This window comes from Dioscorea cayenensis, chromosome 19 (assembly GCF_009730915.1).
Source record: "Dioscorea cayenensis subsp. rotundata cultivar TDr96_F1 chromosome 19, TDr96_F1_v2_PseudoChromosome.rev07_lg8_w22 25.fasta, whole genome shotgun sequence".
NCBI classification, from domain to species: domain Eukaryota; kingdom Viridiplantae; phylum Streptophyta; class Magnoliopsida; order Dioscoreales; family Dioscoreaceae; genus Dioscorea; species Dioscorea cayenensis.
This window is the reverse complement of record NC_052489.1, coordinates 10,483,897-10,496,859: the sequence shown is the minus strand read 5'-3', so window position 1 is coordinate 10,496,859 and position 12,963 is coordinate 10,483,897. Positions and strand designations below refer to the sequence as shown.

The following is a 12,963-nucleotide window of genomic DNA, read 5'->3' as shown; positions in this document are numbered from 1 at the left end:
CCACGCCCCAGTGTCTTCTTGGGAAAAATCACTAAGACTCTGCAGAGAAACACACGCCCGTGCAGAAATTCCACACGGGGGTGGACCATCACAAGGTCTCTCACGGGGGCGAGTCCAAGCCCCTATACAATCTCTGGATGAGCTCTGAACGAAAACACACTCCCATGAGGAAATTCCACACGGGCGTGTTTTTTCTCTAGATACTAAGAAAACTTCAAAGGCTATGCAAAAAATTCCTTAACACAGATATACACTCAGAGCCTGCCTAAAAATTCAATTTTAACAAGAGAAAACATGAAAAAATCACTCAAACGGCCAAGATTCTTCGCCACACATGATTAGTCACATGATAATACCACAATGACCATGAGAAAATCATAGCAAAAGCATCTAAGAATCAAGACACCAACACTTAAAGCCTTGTTCATGCAAATACTAACTAAAAACTAGAAAAACATTAAAAACTTGGGTTGCCTCCCAAGAAGCGCTTGTTTTACTGTAAGTTCCTTGCCTTATGGAGGCTTAAAAAGAGTATGTTCCTCCCGACTAGACATTGCAAAGCTACTTCCTTTAAAACAAAAATCTACTTTTCGGGGTGGAATATTTGTTGGAGAGTCCAACCATCTTATCTTTGGCCTCCAAGGAAACAATTTAGGTTGGGAATTGTCCAAGCTTAGCATAGCTGGGTCATTGGATGGCTTCAATCTCCTACCCACATCTTCTTCCAAACCCAAAATCTCTTTCTCGCAATTTATGAGTTTATCAATCCCAAAGAAGGGTGATCATTCCATTACCTTAGGATTTACTTCTTCTTCCATTTCAACTTGAAAGCAATTTGTCTTCGCCGATCCTCTTTGTATCATTTCTTGCTCATAAAAATACTGTCCATTCAAACAATCCTCACATTAAATGAAAGGTTCTTCTTGCATCCCCTCAATCTCAGCAACATCATACTCATTCCCCCCAACTTCTTCATTGCTGATCACTACCACATCATCTCTATAAGGAACTTGAATTGCTTGCTTAAATGCTTGTTGTTCCTCGGAGAATGGGTCAAGTATCCCTCCTAATTGATGCTCAAGGTTTTTATAGGAGCCTTCATTACATCTTAGTGTGGTCTCCATATTTTGGATGCAGACATCGGATGCTTCAATAAATTTAGCTAATACTCTTTGCAACTGAAGTGCATTCTCTGGGAGTATCTCACCCTTTTGACAATGCTCTTGAGGTGCTTCCCAATATTGTCCATCACTATTCCACAATAAGTTTCGGTAGCCCTTTTTCAATTGGATGATTTGTGTTGCAACAAGGAATTCTTTATTATTGTGAAGCAATAATTCTATCAACTTGTTCACTCAGAGCTTCAACTCGAGAATACAGAGCAATGAGCAGATCAATCATCATTTAAACTCGTTGCAAGAAAAACTAAGACATGACAAATGAAAACAAATAAGAAAGTGTGAAATAGAATAAATGATAAATAGCTAAAATAGCAAACTGTAAAGTGCTTCTAAAATGCCTATTTCCCAGCAACGGCACCAAAAACATGTCACGACCGAATATGTGTGTAAACCGCAAGTGCACAGGTATCGAAGTAATAAATCCTAGACGAGTGTGTATCGTATCCATAGAGAATTGTGAATAGAAATACAATGATTGCCATCTAACTATGATGAGAATAAATCGATAGTATGATGAATGAGATTGGTATAAAAAGACATAAAAAGAATAAGAATGAGAGGCACAATAAAATTGAGATGAAAGGCAATTGATATAAATGGGGTACTCAGATATAGTTCTGCCTAGGACAATCGTTTCAAGTGCAGACCCAACTATTATGCTTCCTAACTAATGCATTAATTAGTCGTGGAAATCCTTCAATACACGGTCCCAAATCTAAGGTCAACCGTGACTAGCTCTATACGATGTCCCAGTGGAGAAATTGAACAATCTCAACACCTCGCACTTGTATAGAATTGCATGGAGTTCTATGGATTGCAAGTGATAAACCCTCTTCCTAGATGTAGACCTAACCCTTTGGTGCAGTTGAGATGTCCCTAGTCACAATTAAGCCCTAGGTGCTAAAATCACTTCAACGCTTCACTCTATTGCTTTTGCAACTAAGCCCCAGAGGAAGGTCATCCCTTAGCCTGTTCACTCTACTATGACCGCAAAGAACTTAAGGAAATGGAGTTAGGATAAATCACGTCGAAGGAGAAAGGGAAGCTTCGCTACCTCTCGACTCACCCTCTCAACCCTCTCCAATCTAGCTTTATCTAACTCTCGTGGTGTGTCACTTACTCACAAGGGTTACCAAGGTGAACTCTTAACCCTAGTGTCACTCTAAGGGAGAATTCAGTCAGTCAAACATTCAAGATTGGAACTCAATTAAAACATCAATTAAGGAGAGCATAATAAAAGGTTTAATGAAACAAATACATCCTAGGGTTCACAAATCCAAGTACCCACTAGGGGGTTTAGCTCTCTATGGAGCTAGGTACAATCAACAATGAAATTGAATGTAAAAACAAGTAATCCATAGAAAAACCCCATCAATAGTCATGCCGATGGTCTTGTGGAGAAGTCTCCTCTCCTCCAAAGGTCCCCTTATCTGGCCTAGGGCACACCTCTCCGGATCGGTACTGACGAAAGCTCCCCCAATAACCTTCTTTTCAGTGGAGCGCTATGTCGAAGCCATAGAACCTATCCAAAACCCTTGACAATACCTCTAAAAACCCTAGCCGCCGCCCTCTTAAAAGCTGGAGAAAAGATGGAAAAAAGAATGCTAAAATCAGGCTGAAAAACAGCTTTAAATAGGCTGGAATTGGGCATCCACACGGGCATGTGGAATTTCCACACACATATGTGGATTCTTTTGAATTCTGATTTTCGACCGGCTATGAACAATAACTGCTACAGTACTCTCACCTAAAACAATCTTGGATCCACTTTTCATCAAGGGAGCATATGTGGGCACGAGTTTATGCCATAAACCACGTCGTTTCTTCAATAAACGGGTTCATTGGTGAAGATCTTGCTATCATTGCACAAGTTGGGATACGTAATTGTGATTGCCTTCGTGCCCCTCCAACTCATTGTAATGGCTTGAATACATGGAGGTCAGGACACATTCACGTATCTTATAGCCCCAATTGTTTCTTGCTGTTTGTTGCTTCCAAGTTTCTACAAAATAGTGCGTTTATGATCTACTTTTGGCTTATTTTCTTAATACTTAGCTTCACAACCCTTCATGCGCAAAAGAACACAAATACACATGTATTAGCGCTTAAACCTGATAAAAGTCACGCTCATCGTAAGGAAAGAATACTTCGCATTCTTAACACACAAGAACTTATCAATTCACCCCTAAAACACAGAGCGCTACAAACACCAATTTCTTGCTGTGTGGATATAAGTATCCCCTTCTAATCTATTCACGATCTAATACATGCAAGTAGGTCACATCTACATGTATAACTCATAAAAGAACCATGGATTTCTCCTTAGTGTAGCTCTTAGCATGAAAATAATGGATTAAATTTCAAAATAACCCAAGCATGGAATTAACAAACAATTATCCAAAATACATGATAAAACCCCCCAAGGTTCACAGACATCCGGTGGCCTTGGGGGGTCTAGTGTGTCATCATACCACAACAAGCAACGAAGTCAAGTAAAACACAAAGCAAACTCAGAAATGGCACTCCCTAGATGAAATGGTGAAGGAGGAGGTAGAAAATGTGTAGAATGACGCTTACTCCGCCAAAAGAATGCCGAATGACACTTCCTCTAGCCGTGGGTCTCCTTCCTTCAAATAGTTTTTGATATCCCCTTTGAATGATAATGTCTTCTTGCCTTGAGAGTCCTTGACCTTACCCTTGGACAATCTCCTCATTTCCTTGCCCTTCTTTTTCTTCCCAAGGTCACCCAAGGTCTCCCAAGAAGTCTCCAAGAAGCCCTCTCCAAATCTGTCCAAAAAGTCCCTCATTCTTCCCTATAAATCTTGATTTATACCCATCACAGCATACGGCCCATATTGGGGCCATATAGGGGACGTATGCCACTCAAAACCTAAATTTTTGCCACATATGAGGGTGTATACGGCCTTCATATAGCCTCTATACGGTTGTATGGGGGCCACATGATGTTCTGGATAAGCTGCTTTAAACAATCCCGCTGCTATAGTGGTTACTACAGTAACTCTGCTATAGGAATTTCGGGACTGCATTCTTCTTCTTTTCACCCAAATGATATCCTCATGTCCTTCATAGCTTCCCTATACCCTACAAAGCAAAGAGTATATGATTAAGCACAAAATGGGTATTGATAAGTGCTTGTGTGATAAGAATATGAAGTGTTCTTTCCTTATGATGAGCATTACTTTTATCGGGTTTTTAACGCTAATATGTGTGTGTTTATGTTACTTTCATGTATATAGGGTTGTGAAGCCGAATCTTAGAGAAATAAGCCAATGTAGATCATGAGTGCACCATTTGGAGGAAATCTTGAGAAGGTTCAAACGCGAAGACATAAGTTGGGTTCAAGATGCTAGAATGTGTGCCAACCTCCTTGTATTCAAGCTAGCACAATGATTTGGAGGGGCACGACGCTAGATCATATTCTAAGTATTCCAGCTTGTGCATGTGTAACAAGATCTCCACCAACGCGGCCGTTCATTGAAGAAGCAAAGTGATCTAGGACGGTTGTTAAGCCGAATCTAAGAGAAAGAAGCCAATGTAGATTGTGAGTGCACCATTTGGAGGAAATTTTGAGAAGGTTCAAACGCGAAGACATAAGTTGGGTTCAAGATGCTAGAATGTGTGCCAACCTCCTTGTATTCAAGCTAGCATAATGATTTGGAGGGGCACAGAGGTAGTCACATTCTAAGTATTCCGGCTTGTGCATGTGTAACAAGATCTCCATGAACGCGTCCGTTCATTGAAGAAGCAAAGTGATCTACGATAGTTGTGAAGCCGAATCTTAGAGAAAGAAGCCAATGTAGATCATGACTGCACCATTTGGAGGAAATCTTGAGAAGGTTCAAATGCGAAGACATAAATTGGGTTCAAGATGCTAGAATGTGTGAAAACCTCCATGTATTCAAGCTAGCACAATGATTTCGAGGGGCACAGAGGCAGTTACATTCTAAGTATTCCGGCTTGTGCATATGTAACAAGATCTCTAAGAATGCAGCCATTCATTGAAGAAGCAAAGCGATCTACGACATAAATGTGTGCCCGTTTACGTTACTACGATGAAAGCATGGTTTCGGGAGTGTTCCAGACCAGCACTGTAACAGGACATCGCAGCAAATACTGTAGCAAATATTGTAGCAGGTACTGTTTACGGTGGCCGAAGAATGAGTTATCCAGAGAAGCCACACGGGTGTTAATTCCACATGGGCTGTGTGAAATATTCCCATCGGCGTGTGGATTCCCGATTCTAGCCCTATTTAAGGCCGATTTCAGCCCCGATTTTTTAGTTTTTTTTTCTCCATCTTTTCCCCAACTTGAGAGATGGCTGCGGCTAGGGTTATGAGAGGTATTGGCTAGGGATTGGGAGATATTCTATGGCTCAGACATCATGCTCTATTTGGAAGAAGGTTAGTGGGAGAGCTTTCATCGGCACCGATCTGACGAGGTGTATCCTAGGCAGGACAAAGGGACCTTTGGACGAGTAGAGGACTCTCCACAAGACCATCATCAGGATTATCGAGGGGGTTTTCTATGGATTCATTGCTTTTACATTCGATTTCATTGATTGTGCTTAGCTCCATGGAGAGCTAAACCCCCTAGTGGGTACTTGGATTGTGAACCCTAGGATGTATTCGTTTCATTGAACCTTGTTATTATGCTTTTATTAATTGATGTTTTTATTGAGTTTCAATCTTGAATGCATTAATTGTATGGATACTCCCTTAGAGGGACACTAGGGTTGTGAGTTCTTATTGGTAACCCTTGTGAATGAGTGACACACCACGAGAGTTAGACAAAGTTAGATTGGAGAGGGTTGAGAGGGTGAGTCGAGAGGTAGCGGAGCATCCCCTTTTCCCTCCAGTGTGATTTATTCTTCCTCCAATTCCTCGAGTTCTTTGCGGTCATAATAGAGTGAATGGGCTAAGGGATGACCTTCTGTTGGGGCTTAGTTGCGATTGCAATGGAGTGAAGCGTTGAAGTGATTTTAGCATCTAGGGCTTAATTGTAGCTAGGGCCTTCCGCCTGGACCAAAGGGTTAGGTCTACATATAGGAAGAGGATTTATCACTTGGAATCCCTAGAATTCAATGCAATTCTATATGAGTGCGAGGTTGAGAGATTGTTCATTTTCTCCTCCAGGACATGTATATGGTTAGGCATGGTTGACCTTAGATTTGGGACCATGTATTAAAGGATCTCCATGACTCATTAATGCATTAGTTAGAAAGCATGATAAAGGGTTTTTGAACTTGAAATAATTGTCCTAGGTGGATCAATATCCGAGTACTCCATTTATATCGATTGCCTTACCTCCTCTTTACTTGTGCTCTCTCTCTTGTCTCTTTTACTTTTGTTTGCATTACATCTTACCACACAAATCACTATTCATATGTCGCTTAGTTAAGAAACAACTTAAGTATTTTTACTCCCTATTTCCTGTGGATACGATATCCACTCACCTGGGATTTTATTACTCGATAAACCAGTGCACTTGCGGGACATACGCAAGGGGCGTTGTCAGGTATCAATCCTAAATAAAATGCATGCAAAGTATATAAAATACATGTAAGCAAATACCTACATTTAGGCACTTATCAAATATCCCCATACTTAAGCATTGCTTGTCCCCAAACAAACAACTCATGAAAAATAAAGAGACTGTCCTCAAGCAAGTATAAGAATCCAAAAGCAGTGGATAATGACAAATAGATGTTGAGTTAAAGTCAATAAGCATAATAAAAATACCCAGTCACACCCCTAACATGTCTGTGCTATGTAAGTGAATCTTTTATGTCATTTGCCCTGATGTGGTATAGCCTAAGGACTTCAATCAGTACAGCTCTAGATGGTAATCAGTCCACATACAAAGAATACTAAGTTTTAAACTATTAAGTGCTACTTCAATGGCCAAGTAAGATCCTTCTAATTCATTATCTTGAAACTGAATCCTCTTTCTTCTCAAAACCTTTGGTAGGTACTCAAAAAGATCGCTAGGGTTTTTATTTTCATTTTATCATTCATTTATTTATTTATTTTTATTCGAGTCCAACTAACGTAGAATGCACCAAAATCATTTTGAAATCTTTCTAGAGGGTGCACATGCTGGTTAGGCACAAGAGCCACCCAACAACTTGATTATAGTCTACATAGACGCATTCATGCTTCAGTAGCAAAGGAATACTGACATAGACTCTTTTTTTTATCTCATTCACCCTAGATCACATCTTTAGACACCACAAAACTAGGATTAGCTCAACAAGACTTAGAAGTTCTTAAGAGTCCATTGAAGGATAGAACTTAGTGTTCTAAGCCAAGTACTCAAAGTAGTGTGTTAAGCATACAAGAGAGTTAAAGTTCTCACATTGGCTATTCTTAGGGCATCAATAAAAAATTCAGTGCACAAGATAATACTAGGGGTAAAATAGGACTCAATAAAGCATAAAAACAAGTAACTCACATCAATCATTAGTCCAAGCTAAAAGAATCTTACAAGAATGAACAAAGGCATCATAGGTAACACTAGCATGTAAACAATGGTCCTAATACATGACATACAGTCATCCCAACACTTAGTGTTCTACATTGCCCTTAATGTACACTAATCATGAAAAACATGCTAGATAAAGTAATGAAAATAATAGAGGAGGGTGAAAATAAACTTCCCCGGTTCATCTTGTGCTCGTCGTGAGGTATGACTTGACAAAAGGTGTGGTGAGCAATACATGTCATGTCCGACCTCCATTTCAAATGAGGAAAGCTCACCAAATTCCCTTTATGCCTTGCAAGGAAAAAGGGAACATCATCATTCCACAAAAAAAAATATATATTTAAAATTGCAAACACAATAGAGGAACCGAGGAGTAGTCAATAAAACACATAGATGAAAAAGAAACAAAGTTCTACAACACAAGTTGGTTGGGTAAGAATCGTGCCAACTCATCAAAATAATAAACACGTAAAACAAAGCAAACTAAAATAGATAACAAGTGTCCATGCTCAAACAAGCTGCTACTCATCATAGGCTGGTGTAAGTGGCATTGGTATGGCTGCAGAAGAAGCATGAAACGAAGTGACAAATCGGTGAAAATCTCCTACGAGTCGACGCTGTCCCTCAATAATCTGGTGAAGCTGGCCACGAATCTCACGCTGCTCCTGACGCACAGCCTGAATCTCTCCCTCAATCCCCCATAATCTCATGTCAAAATCAGGCAATGATGTGGCATCGGGGTAGGAACAGGTGTGTCCTCAAGCTTGAACTCTAAGTGCACAGTCTCTCTCTGATTGGACTCTCCAGTGGCCAGGTGTCGTGTTCGTCTGCCACTCTCACCCTTGCTTGTCACCAAACCTATCGCTCGTAGGGTGGCCTTCCCGAGGGGTGCTACATCTCCTACAATGGTTATACCTCGAGTATATTCAAATAAACCCATGCCACGAATCAATCTAGTCATATAGGTCCCAGTAAAAATGTCTCCTAATCTCGCACACTATCCCTGGTGAAGGAATGCATCCGCAACAAGGTGGCCAAGATTAGCAGGGTGCTGCTCAATGATGCCAAACAATATGTAGAGATCTAACTGAGTGACAACCCCCGTGCTATCTGTCTGGCCCCAAATAGATCAAGCAATCAAAGCATGAATGTATCTATGAGCTGGATTAGTCATGCGTGAGGCTTTTCCAGGTGTTCTAATTATCACTAACTGCCAAGATTGCCCAATAATGGTTCCTACTTACATCACTTGGGAAATCAAGCTTAAGGTAGTGACAGGGAATGGAATTGATAAAATGATCATCATAGATATCCAAATACTTGGCAAACTCCATGTGGTTCATCGCATGAGACTTTCCAAAAGCTTGAAAATGGATGGTAGCACATTTTTTATTACGCACGGATAGTGAATCTTGTCGTGCCTCAAAAGTGCTCAAACCCTCCAAGGTTAATTGGTGAAAGGATGGTTCATCGAATGCAAATAGATTTTCCCAACAATTATGTGATAACCAGCCTTTGTCTTGATTTTCTATCCCAAGACTTTTCCACAAGACCCCAATCAATATAGCGCACCACTCTAAATGGTTTTGTCTTCAAAACATCCTATTTCTCTCAGTTGTAGGTGATGGTGTGGGGGTTCTTGGGATTCTGGAGGTGAGCCTTTTGGTGTTAGGCATCCCTACAACAAAGATAAAATTTGATCAAGGTTTGAGGGATTCAAGATAAATCAAAACAAGATACAAGAGATAGGGGAAAATGATGAAAAAACAAGGTTTAGTAGCCATACGGTCGTATGGGGGTCGTATGGTCACTATTCATGCGGCAAGAGTTTCCCCATATTCATAAAATCAAAATTTTTTTACAAAAATTCAAATGTAAATCCATCCATGACATTCACATCATCCAAACCAAGCAAAATGCTTGAAAAATTCCACATAAAAGGTCCAAGAATGCAAAAATAATGAAAAAAAAAAACTAGGGCATCAAAGAGCATACCGACGAAATCTTGAGAAAACTTGCATTAAACTAGAGGAAACCCACTAGATCGACATCTCCAATAGATGAGGAGAAGTTTTAGGAGAAAAAATGGGATGATTTGGCCAAGAAATGGGTGAGAAAGAAGAGAAAATTTCGGTAGAAAAAGAGATAAAAGAAGAGGATGGAAGAGAGAGAAGAGAGAAATGGTAAAACGGGCAAGAACCGGGCCATACGGCCCCCATGCGCCCGTATGGGGGCTGCATGTCCCGAGAGGCTTCTCTTGGTGTTCTGGATGAGAGGGGCAGATGGCCCGCATGCGACCCCGTATGAGGGTCACATGAGGCTCACCCGAGTCTCTGTTTAGCGCCCCAGTTGGCACAGACGCCTCCATACAGGTTTGGATAGCCGTATGACTAAATTATGCTCTCTATACCTCGAAATCCTGCTACAAATGATGAAATAATGATACGGCAAGCTTTGAAACTTCTCCAAAAATGATTGAAACGAATAAAACCACGATCTAGCTCATGAAATAACACCGAAACATGAGTTTCTCAAGACGTTGCATGATTAATCCACAATAAAATCGATGAGAGCAATGTGCAAAGTGTGTGAGCATGAACTTATTCAAAAACAAACAAGCTTAAGAAATACGAAAATAGAAATTAACTAAGACCTAGAATACGAAAAAAGCGAGAAAACACCTCCGAATGCTTGGGTTGCCTCCCATGAAGCGCTTGTTTAGCGTCACGAGCCTGACGTACCTTATCACTTACCTCACGGGGGTTCAAAGAGTTTGAAGCACCGCCAATTGCCTTTGGAATGTTGTTACTTCCCTGTAGATTCAATGACAACAATGAAAAGACTTCGAATTGTTCATACATAGAGAGGGGTGAAAAATTTACCTTCCCTCTGTGAGATGTGGGATGATCAGGCTTGGTACCTTTCTTTCTTCTCCCATGAATTTCCCTCCACATTTTCTTCAACATTGATTCTTTTTTTACTTTTTCTTTGGCATTGGTGCAAGTTACCTTCTACTTTGGTTGCTTCAAGTTATGAATTTGAGTGTGGTAGTGGGGCTCTTCTTGTTCTTCATTCCCTAAGTCCTCCAAATACTCATTCAAAGGATTTATGGAGAGCACCTCCTGCACACAATCAGAAATTAACCTATCAGTTTCATCAATGAAGTAAAGTGTGTCATCATGATCTAAAGAGTGTTTCATGGCATCCGGTAAAGTGTACACCACTTCTTCTTCTCTAATTCTCAATGTTGATTTCCCACCTTTTAAATCAATTAGGGCACCCGAGGTGCTAAGGAATGGTCGGCCAAGAATCAATGGTGTCTCTACATCCTCATCAATGTCCATGATGACAAAATCCACAGGAAAGACAAATTTGTCCACTTGGACAATCACATCTTCAACAATCCCACGAGGTTTTCTTGTTGATCTATCTGGCAGTTGTAAAGTCATCCTCATGGGCCTTAACTCATCCAAGCCAAGTTTCAAATACATGGTGTAGGGCATGACATTTATGCTAGCCCCTGAATCTGCTAGAGCATTTTCTTGGACTCCACCTTCAAGCATGCACGGGATTATGAAACTTCCCGGATCCTTCAACTTTTGTGAAAGTTTCCTTTCTAAAATGGCCGAGCAATTCCCTGTGAGTGCAACCGTGCCTTCCTTCTCCGATTTCCTCTTGTTCGTAAAGAGCTCTTTTAAAAACTTGGCATATTTAGGCATTTGGGTCAATGCTTCAACCACCAGAATGTTTAGGTGGAGTTGTTTGAAAATGTTGATGAATTTTTTGAATTGAACATCCTCCTTGTCTTGCTTCAGTCTAGCCAAATAAGGGATTGGAGGCTTGCACTCAGATGATTTTGACGGTACTTATTGTTGGGGCTTATCATTTCTTCCCTAACTATTTTCTTCAATGTTTTTCTCAGCTAGCTTGGGGTCTTCCTCAAGGGTTACCCCACTTTCCTTGACACTTGGTTTAACTTCGACCCTTGTCTCAACTTGCCTCCTGCTTCTAAGGGAAATGGCCTTCAAATGCTATCTTAAATTGTCTTCTGTGTTACTAGGAAGACAACCTAAGGGCCGTTCAAAATTCACCTTGACGAGTTCCCCCACTCGATGCTCAAGTGAATTTACAGAAGCTTGGAGGTTTCTCAAAATAGAACCTATCTCACTGAACCGTGTGGCATGTTGAGTGAGCTGAGCATTCACCTTGCTAAATTGTGCATCCATGCTACTGGTTATGTTATTGAGTCTGGTATCAGTACTAAGCATGAACTTGGAAAGAATGTCCTCAGTAGAAAATTTCTTCTCAATAGGTGGTTATCGAAATTGAGATCCTTGGGGTGGTGCAACTCTTTGTTGTTGACCTTGCTTCCATGCAAAATTTGGATGGTTCTTCCATCCCGGATTGTAAGTTGAGCTGTATGGATTTCCTTAATTTCGTTGCCCCCAATATAGTCGACATTCTCAATGAAAGCAACTGAGGAGCTAGAAATAGGACATTGGGCCGCACCATGCCCACCTCCGCAAGTGCTACAACTCAACAATGATTCTGACCTCGAACTACCACCCATAAGAAGATCAAGCTTTCGAGTTAACACATCAACTTTTGCAGCCAAGGCATCATTACTACTCACTTCATAAATTCCAGCATTCTTTTATGAAGATCCTCTTGAGGCCCAATGTGATTCATTGCTTGCCATAGACTCAAGTAATTGCTCAGTCTCATCAGGGTACTTGTTGCTAAGGGATCCACCAGACGCGGCATCAATGAGTTGGCGAGTAGCATAGTTCACCCCGTTGTAGATAATTTGTACTCACATCGATGATCAAATCCATGATGGGGGCACCTTCTAAGGAGATCCTTGAATCTTTCATAGGCTTCAAACAATGTCTCGGATTTCCCTTGTTTAAATGCTAAAGTTTCTTGTCTCAAACTGGCCGCTTTGCTTGGCGGAAAATACCTCCCAAGGAATATCTCAACTATATCCTTCCATGTTTTTATTGACCCCGGAGATAGAGATGTAAGCCAACGATATGCCCCATCTCTCAAGTTGAATGGAAATAGCCTCAATCGGATAGCATCATCTGACACCCCATTTATCTTAAATGTAGAGCAAATTTGAAGGTAGCAGGAAAAGTGGTCATGTGCATCCTCATTTGCAAGACCATTAAATTAAACCGAGTTTTGGACCATGCCGATTGTACTTGCTTTAATTTCAAAATTATTGGATGCCATTTACGGTGCTTGAACACCAACCTCATCACCCATGAATTGAGGTCTT

General features: G+C 40.8%; 1 non-coding gene across 1 annotated transcript; it reads left to right on the top strand.

Annotated features, from left to right (window-relative positions):
• The first annotated feature begins 12,510 nt into the window (after positions 1-12,510).
• Positions 12,511-12,617, top strand: LOC120250950. Its single transcript, XR_005533279.1, has one exon. It is a non-coding gene; the product is annotated as a small nucleolar RNA R71 (small nucleolar RNA).
• Positions 12,618-12,963: the final 346 nt, after the last annotated feature.